The following is a 9,830-nucleotide window of genomic DNA, read 5'->3' as shown; positions in this document are numbered from 1 at the left end:
AAACATGCCTTTTGTCAGTTTGATGCAAACTACATTGAGGGAAATAAACAATAAAATCTAGAATTAATGTTCCAAATTGCAATTGCTGGGAGCAGGGAAGGACAGTGAAAAACCTCAAATAGAAATGACACTAAAAAATAAATCCTTGGGTGACTTCCAGCCTGTCTGATATCTATTTCCCAACACACAGAGCATTTGTGTCTCCCATCTGAAATAAATGGTTTTGTCTTGCTGGAGCGTACACGTATGTACATTTGTTTATTCTCTGAAGGTGATTCTTCATCATAAGGTATTGGAAACAGATTCTCTAGGGAAAACATCTGCTCAGCTATAATGCTAGCATCTGCCAACTTAGGTGTGCTAAGAAAAAAAGAACTTTATCTTAGTGGTTCAGGGACCTCAAATCCACAATCTAACATAATACCAAAGGCAGATGAGCTGCATCTTTCCTCCATTGCTCCTGCTCAGAGCCTGGTTCTGGTCATGCCAGGCGCAGAACACATAGTGAGATGACATTGGTCCTGAGGTCAGGAGTCAGTTCTGGAGGCAGAAGCCATTTCGTCCACTTAGCAAAAGGGCCTCAGACCAAACCAGACACTGGCTCTGCTTTAACGTTTCCTTATTGCTCCAGGGGGGCTCGATGATTATGAATCAGAGATCTTGGGTCTGACACAATGTGAGAGAGGTATAATGTAGTGGATCGGAGTATGAGCACTAGAGCTAGATTGCTATGGTTCACATGCTTGGCTCTGCCACTAACTGTGTTGCTTGGGAAACACAAGTTAGTATTGGGAAAGTTACTTAATCTCTCTGAGTCTCTATTTCCTCATCTGTCAAATAGAATTGGACATAAATGAACAAGAAGCGTAAAGGCACTATATGTAAGCTGGAAATACGTGTTCTTAGAACTGTTCAGAATGAATAGCAAAATAGTTCATACTGTCCTAGTTAAGCTTAGGTAATAACTAGCCTTTTGATAAGAGTCCCCTTGGGAGATGACTCTGAGCCTCCAAAGGATTTCAATCTACATATATCTCCACTCTACCCCAACTCTTTTTACTCCAACAGAATCTATTACTTCCTTCACCTTTAGTGTGTCCTCCCTGCCATGGGGATGGTGAGCAACTTGAGTACTTCCTGGAATTTGCAGAGGATTTACGAGACCTGAGCCGATGGAGCTTCAGCTCCCATTCCATTGTCATTCCACAAATATTTTCTGAGTGTTTCTGGAAGGCAAGGCATTTTGGCGCTGAGTAGGAGTTTGGTGCTGGCAAAATTAATTTTTGGTTCTAAAATCTGTTCACTGTCCTGTTGCTCTTGATCAACCCTTATTTGATTCTGCATTACGCATTTAACTCTGTGCTAACAGCTTCTTTTGCTCTGTCTTCTCCATCGTTCCTGTATCCACTGTAATGCAGATCCACATTGTTGTCGTTCCTGGAGGCCACAATGAGATGCCAACTTAGAAACTTAAAAAGTTGAAATGAGATTTCTGTTTGAGAGTTAAACTTTAAAGGTCATATGCAATAGATCCGGGGGGATAATTAGTGCTTTAAAGAGGTAGCATAGCTCTCAGACCAGCAAGACTGGAGAGCAAACAGAACTGCTCCGTTACCATTTATGAAAAACAAAACAGCCTGGATGGTGGTGGAAAGGGAGTTGCACACCGTCAGGATCCTTCCAAGCACAGTACAGGGAATTAGGGCCAAGCAGAGTGGCAGGTAGAGCATCCTTGGCAAGACTCCCTGTGCTAGGTGAGGAAGCTCAGGCTATTTCAGCTGAAGAATATTTCTCAGGATCACCTAAAGTTCTCTTTTTTTAAATTGGAGTATAGTTGCTTTACAATATTGTGTTAGTTTATACTGTACAGCAAAGTGAATCAGCTGTACGTATACATATATCCCCTCTTTTTTAGATTTCCTTCTCCTTTAGGTCACCACACAGCACTGAGTAGAGTTCCCTGTGCTATACAGTAGGTTCTCATTAGTTATCTATTTTATAAATACTATCAAGGGTGTATATATGTCAATCCCAGTCTCCCAGTTCATCTCACCCCTGCCTTTCCCCCTTGTTCTCTACGCCTTTGTCTCTATTTCTGCTTTGTAAATAAGAGCGTCTATGCCATTTTTTTCAGATTCCACATATATGCATTAATATACGATATTTGTTTTTCTCTTTCTGACATACTTCACTCTGTATGACAGTCTCTAGGTCCATCCATGTCTCTACAGATGACCCAATTTCATTCCTTTTTATGGCTGAGTAATATTCCATTATATATGTATACCACATCTTCTTTATCCATTCCTCTGTTGATGGACATTTAGGTTGCTTCCATGTCCTGGCTATTGTAAATAGTGCTGTAGTGAACATTGGGGTGCATGTGTCTTTTTGAATTATGGTTTTCTCTGGGTATTTTCCCAGTAGTGGGATTGCTGGGTCATAGAGTAGTTCAATTTTTAGTCTTTTAGCGAACCTCCATACTGTTCTCCATAGTGGCTGTATCGATTTACATTCCCACCAACAGTGCAAGAGGGTTCCCTTTTCTCCACACCCTCTCCGGCATGTATTGTTTGTAGATTTTTTGATGATGGCCATTCTGACTGATGTGAGGTGATACCTCATTGTAGTTTTGATTTGCATTTCTCTAATAATTAGTGATGTTGCCTAAAGTTCTCTTGCGTTGACTCCGTAGTCATCAAAATCTCTGGCCTCCCATATAGAGAGGGAATGTGCTGATCTGCCATGTTGAGTCTTTTGTTACTCTTGACATTTGTATTTCTCATGGTAAATGGATGAGTCAGCGTTTTGTTGGGTCTATCATTTTGGTTCCATGAGCTTGATGAGTATGCAGATGGATCTCAGAGCAGGGGCCATGACCAATGTCCAGACCAATGAGGTTCTGGGGTCTGATACCTAAGGCCTAGGCCTTGTTTGATGACACTATTGCGCAGTGCTTGTTTACTTTGACAAAAAAATGATCTCTTGTCTAGATTGTGACATCACTTTCCTAACTGATTTCCCATTTTTCTGTCTCTTATTTCTTTCCCATCTAGTCCATCCTGTATCTAACTGCAAATGCTTCCTACCCCCAATTTTTATTTTATCATGTCACCTACTCAAGAAACTACAATGGCTATCACTCCCCAAAAGAATTTGAAGGGGCATGTAAAAGGTCCCCACCAAAGAATGTTTTATCCCATCCTGACTGCCAAACTACCAGAAATCTTACCATCAGAGCTTCGTTCCTTTTAGTTTAAGGTCCAGAATCTTGGAGCATTTTATTTCTGTTGTCTTCTGACCTCCACTGCTTTTTATCAGAAGTCAGACATCATTCTTATTGTTCCTTTGTATATAAATGTGCTTTTTTTTTCTGGCTACTTTAAAATTTTTCTTTTTATTTCTGGCTTTCAACATTTAGACTATGATGTGCGTATATTCGGCTTCCTTTGTATTTACGCTGCTTTGTGTGGGTGGGGGGGATCATGGAGCTCCTCAATATGTGGAGTTTTGATTTTTATTAAATGTGAGAAAATTTGATCAATATTTATTCAGATAATTTTGATGCACTTTGTCTCTCTCCTCTCAGACTGAGACTCAAATTACACTTATGTTAGCCTGCTGGATACCATTCCACATGTCACTGTGGTTCATTTCATTCTTTTTAAAAAAATTTTGTTCACTCTGTGCTTCAGTTTGAGTGATTTTATTGTCCTGTTCTCACTTTTACTGATTCTTTCTTCTGTTGGATACAATCTGCTGTCAAAGCCATTGAGTGAATTTTTAAATTTTGATATTATGTTTTTTTTAGTTCTAGAATTATTTGGCTCTCTCTCTCTCTTTTTTTTTTTAGCAGTTTGAGAATCTCTCTTGAAACCCCCTATTCCTCCACTATTTACTCATTTTTTTCCCTGTAAATTCTTTAACACATTTATCACAGTGATTTAAAAATCCTTGTGTGTAAATGACAACATCTGGATCATCTATGGGTCTGTTTATATTGACTGATTTTTTTTCACTTATTCTTATTTGCTTTTTATCCTCACAAATCTAATTATTTTTTCTTGTACAGTGCATGATATATTATTGAGATTCTTTATTCTCTTCCTCTGAAGGGTACTGAGTTTTGTTTTAGTAGGCAGTTAAATTACTGGTGGATCACCTTGATCTCTTGGAGATTTGGTTTTTGGCCTCATTAAGGCAGGTCTATTTTAGTTTTGCCTTTTGTCCTTGGATGAATCCCTTAATCCCAGCATGTGGCATTTCTTACAAAGATGTGGCCCTGATGAAATTGCAATGGAAAGTTTGAGGTGTTTAAGTTTGAGGCTTGCCCTGCTAACCTGAGACTACCCAAACTCCAAACTCTCCTCTGCAGTGGGCAGTTGTTAAAATTGCTATTCAGCTTTCTAGCTATTGTTTCTCTTTTAGGCTCCTTGGGCTCTTATTCCATGTGTTAAAATTCAGAAGTAAGTCATAGATTTGAGGAGTGTTTGTATGCATGTTTTGTGGCTTCCCTCTTTGTGGTGCCCTCTTTTCCAGAATTTCTCCCTCCTCAGTTCCAAACTCTGTCCTCTAAATCTTCAAGATTTCTTCTTTAGCAATATCCAAGGTATTTGTGAGGATTAAAGGGTACCCTAAAAAAAAGACATATCATCGTGAATCTCAGCTAGTGTGATTCTTACCACAGTGCCTGGCATAAAGTAAGTGTTCACTAAACCATTAAAAATTTGAAAAGTCAAGAAAATATCTTTGCTATCACCATGCTGTTAGAGAGGGCAAAAGTAGAAAATTCAGGATGAATTTCCCCTGGATCACTGTTTCTCAGAATGTGATCAGCAGACCCCCTGCAACAGAATTCTCTGAGATTGCTTGTTAATAAGGTAGATTTCCTGGATCCTACCTCAGAACTACTATACCTAAATTGGCAGGGGTGGGGGGGGTCTAAGAATATGATACTAATCAGCTCCCCAAGTAACTCCTTTGCTCACTACATTTTAAAAACTACTGGATAATTCAGAGGCAAAGAGAAATTTCTGGGGGAAAGGGTTGGAGAGACTGTAAAACTTTGAACTCCTGCCTCATCTTCCAAAAGTCTAGATTTTATTGCCTTTCTGGCATTGATGTCTATACGCTTATTACTTTAGAGACTGAAAAATTTTAGTCATCCTTAAGTGTCTAGCTGGAGAGCAGTCAGCAGAGTGATTAAGCCAAAAGAGGTTATAATTCATCCTTCAAATTCGTGGTTAAAGGCATTCTGCTGCATAACTTTTCACCTGTGAAGTACTCCACAGCTCTTAAATCATCTTTTACTAAATGGAAGTCCCAGCTTCCTAGAAGAATAGATATTATTTTTAATCCTTCACTTCTCTTGCTTTCAACAAACATGTTAAAAACAATTAAATTTTGGCTTGCAATTTTCATTTCCTTTTTATTGTTGAATAGTGGCAGAGTTCTGTAATCTACTTAATATTGCATCTAGACTTAACGTAACATAGGGTGATTATGAGGGCCTTAGATACGTGTGATCATGGTTTTAAAAATCTGATTTTCTAGAAAGAAAACACAAGTTTCTATCTTTTGTCAACAAATACATAGACTGAGACAGTGTGACCAAACTCAAAGGGAAAAGAGGTGAGGACAGGACTCATGGAGATCTTAGGCACTCTTAGGATCTTAGGATTCTTAGGCATATAGTATATTGCCTGTCACTCAATAGACATTCACTAGAGATTGAGTACATGAGTGAATAAATGAATGAATGCACATTATGTGCTTTATATTTGGAATTGATGGAGTCCCACTTTTGAGTGGCTAAATGGTACATTCTCTCTTATGAGAGTCCTCCCCTCACAGCTTCTCCACTTTCAACCAAATGTGCTGGGATTGAATGACTTGGACAAGTGCCAATTAACAGAAGTTGCTGAATGGGCTGCCAGGCTAGGATGGGGTCAGGGATGATGTATCAGTGGGTCCCTGCCTATGGCTTCCTCTATGACCAAGCTTTTCTCCATCCTACCCTTTATCCCACAACCCACTTCCCAGAATCTGTCCCCATTTTCTCAGCATACTTATCTGTATTGCCTCCCAGAGTGCTACTCAACTCAGGATCCTTCCCTACCTCCCTCCAAAGGGACCTTTTTGGAAATCTTACAAGACAAGTGAGAAGCAGAAACATATCCATGAAACAAACCCCTTTAATCTGGAAAAAATAAATCCAACACCCACCAAACACTGACAGACACCTGCTCATGAACAGCAGTGGCGGTGTCGTGGATTTGCTCGCTAGCTGTTTCACTTGCTGAGGGAATTGTTTTGATTTTGCAGGCTGTGGCAGATCTGGAGAAACATACTCTAATATGCAAGGCATAGGCCCCAATTAATGTTTCATCCATTGTGTGGGGCTTGACAGTTCTCCTGACTTGCTGCAATCATAAGTGTGAAACTCTGGGGGTTTCAGTTAAATTATTTTGTGACACACAGCCTAACTTCTTCATTCCAAACCTTACCTTTTATTGAAAGAATTTTAGGATATTGCCTTAATACAGTGACTATATATATATACACACACACATATACACCATATATACACACACACACACACACACACACACACACACATATACATATACATACACCCTGTTTTGTTCAAAGAAAGATTTGTTGTAAGTGTAAGGGGCATCCCATCCCTGCTTATTGTGGTTACAGCTCTTAAAGATCAATTTATGTCTGATAAATAACCAATAAATCCACAGTTCTGTATAAGATAAGCATTCACACTATAAAAATACGTAGAGGAAGGGGAAAAAAGTTGGTAGTTGACAGCACACACGTAGCTGAAAGCTGATCTTAGGTGAGTGGTTTGTGCTGGCGGGCTAGGAATAAGAGGATACAGAACAGGTTGATGGTGATTGTTAAGAATCACTAGATTGCAGCAGACACTGTTGAGGTCCTGCTCATACCCCCTCACCCGTTCCACCTGTGGTGGGTTTAATAGTGGCCCCCTAAAAGATCAATCCATGTCCTAACCCTCAGAATGTGTGAATATGACCTTGGTTGGAAATAGTCTTTGCAGATGTAATTAAGTTAAGCATCTTGAGATGAGATCATCTTGGCTTTAGGGTGGGTCCTAAATCCAAAGATAAATATCCTTAGAAGAGAAGAGAAGGGGAGAAGACACAGAAACACGGAAGAGAAGGTGATGTTAAGACAGAAGAAACTGGAGTGATGTAACCACAACCCAAGGAATGCCAAGGACCACCTGGAGCCGCAAGAAGCTGGAAGAGGTGAGGAAGGATTCTCTGCAGAGCCTTCAGAAGGAGTGTGGCCCTGATGACACCTTGATTGCAGACTTCTGGACTCCAGAACTCTGAGAGAATCAATTTCTTCTGTGTTTAAGCCACCTAGTTTGTGGTTAGCTGTTATGGCAGCTCTAAGAGACTAATACCCCACCTAAGTGTGTGCTGGTGGGCTGGACTTCCAGCTACTAGAATCTGCATTTCCTTACCCAAAGTCTTCCTCTGGCTTCCAAGCCCTACTTTTGTCCACTTGTTGATCAGGCTAGGCCAGTTGTTCTGGGAAAGAGGTGAGGAACATCCATATTAACAACTAGATGCTCATAGTTTTCAAAATTCCTTTCTCATCCTCATTGTCCAGTCAGGACTGATGGGAGTAGGTGTATACGGACACTAGCCCCCTTGCCCCTTGGGTGGGGTGACTCTGAGGCATACATCCTATGCTGGCTCCTGGAATTTAACTCCAGCTATGCACAGTGGTAACTAGTGTGACGAACTTGGTACTGGTGTCCCGCCCTTCCCCAGTTTCAATTGTCTACTTCCATATCAATTTTTGGTGAGATCATCTCCCAAATAAACTCCTTCTACTTGAATGCTTGTCTTGGGGTCTGCTTTAGGGTGGAACCCAAAGCAAAACATAAATATAAAGGAAATGACACATTGTCCTGGTAGCTTGGAGAAGGTACCATCTCAGTGATGTGATGCCTTGGGCATTTTCCTGGGCCGTTTTATGAAAGTTGTCTGATTCTGACCTTAGACCAAAGAGAAACCTGCTGTCATTAAAAGTGATCCCTCAAGATGTGTATTCACAGCCTCCTTTTGAGAAGGATTTGAGGTAGCATTTGAATTGTGCTATTGAATGTATCATATCATATTCTTTTTTCTCCCCACTGTAAAATAAAAATTATGGTGCCCTGGTACATAATTGGTGCTTAATAAATATTTGTTGAATGAATGATTTACTTAATATATACATATTTTAATATCTCAGAAAGCCTCCCATATATATATTATAAAAATTAGTTTAGGTAATATCCTGGAAATGAATAAAGCATTTGTCTTTCCCTTCAAGTGAAAATATTTGATTGATACTGTTTTCTAGACCACTGTTCAATGAAATATGTACTTTAATCTAGTTAATATCCATAAGTAGTTTATCATATTTCAATTTTAAATTGTTCATCAGTCTATATTTTATATATAGAAGTGATTAATAAGCTATATCCCTGCCCTCTAGGCTGGGGTCAGTGCTAGTAAATGGCAAGTGGCCATTTTTATTTTATGCAAACACGTTTTTCTCTGTGTTAACCATCAGATGCTCTGTTTTTAGAGTTTTCCAAATTCTTTTCTCATCTTCAGTGTCCAGGTCTACATTAGTTACTCTTTCTTCTACATACCGATTTTTGTGAAATTTGAAAAAAATTATGATTTAATAAGTAAAATATCATAATTAATTTTCCAGATATTATATTTCAACTTTTCCATAAGTTTTAATTTAGTATACCTTTCCCTTTTTGGTTCCCATAGACTCTTTCTTTGCTTGCATTTAAACAAACAGACCAAAAATTGCTAAGTGGAGAAAAAGGTGAATCTTTTCTTTTATAATGATTTTCGCTGAATGCAAAACCTGTTCTCGTATTAAAAAATGCTTGCTTGTTTGATGTTTGTCTTAAATAATGGTTAAATGAATCTTCTCCAAATACTGATAAAAAATTTTGAAGCCACTGACTTCATTTCTCTTTTTAATCTCTTTTCAAAACACCAAGGAGATGGACTGAAGGTCAAGTAAACAGGTTTATAAACAAAGGGTAATCTACTCTACAGGATTTAAAGAATAAAACCTTTTTAGTGGTGTGCCTTGGTGCAGCCAAAGTGTGTTAGTTTCAAAATTATCTGGAAATAACGACACAGTACAGTCTCTGTAGAAAATACATTTGACCTTTTAAAAATGTACTGCCCACACTGACGATTTTTTTTCCTTAAGAAAATATAGGAAATTATGACAAGTTTCAAGTTTGTTGAAAAAGAGGGCAACTGGCTGTGGAAAATTCTACTGAGGTCATACAACCAAGAAATGACTATTTCCCTCTTTCCAAAATCAGCAGGCTCTCTTTAAATTCTTATTACTCATTTCTTAACAGAACACTTTTGGGTCCATGCAGTCAATCCAGAAATCTTTATTGGAAGTTTCTTAGATCCTCAGAATGAAGTAGATAATCTTTCTTGCTTCCATTTATTAATTTATTATCAAAAACACCATTCACTGGAAGAAGTATGAGCAAACTTTATATTAATATAACTAGATGGTGTATTAACTTTAATCTTTAATAAAAACTTACAGAGTGGGATAGAAATGTGATAATGTTTCAATACCCATTCTTATTGTGTGTATTCACAGTGAATGAAATGCTTATCCTTATTTTTCCACGGCAGGAAACAAAGTATTTTTTATCAAAAGGAGGCCATTTGCTGACTTGCAGATTTGTATGCGATTTTAAACATTGTTGAAAAGTGCAAAGTCTGGGGACAAACATCATA

This window comes from Tursiops truncatus, chromosome X, assembly GCF_011762595.2.
Source record: "Tursiops truncatus isolate mTurTru1 chromosome X, mTurTru1.mat.Y, whole genome shotgun sequence".
In the NCBI taxonomy this organism is placed as follows: Eukaryota; Metazoa; Chordata; class Mammalia; order Artiodactyla; family Delphinidae; genus Tursiops; species Tursiops truncatus.
Note: the sequence above shows the minus strand (reverse complement) of the source record.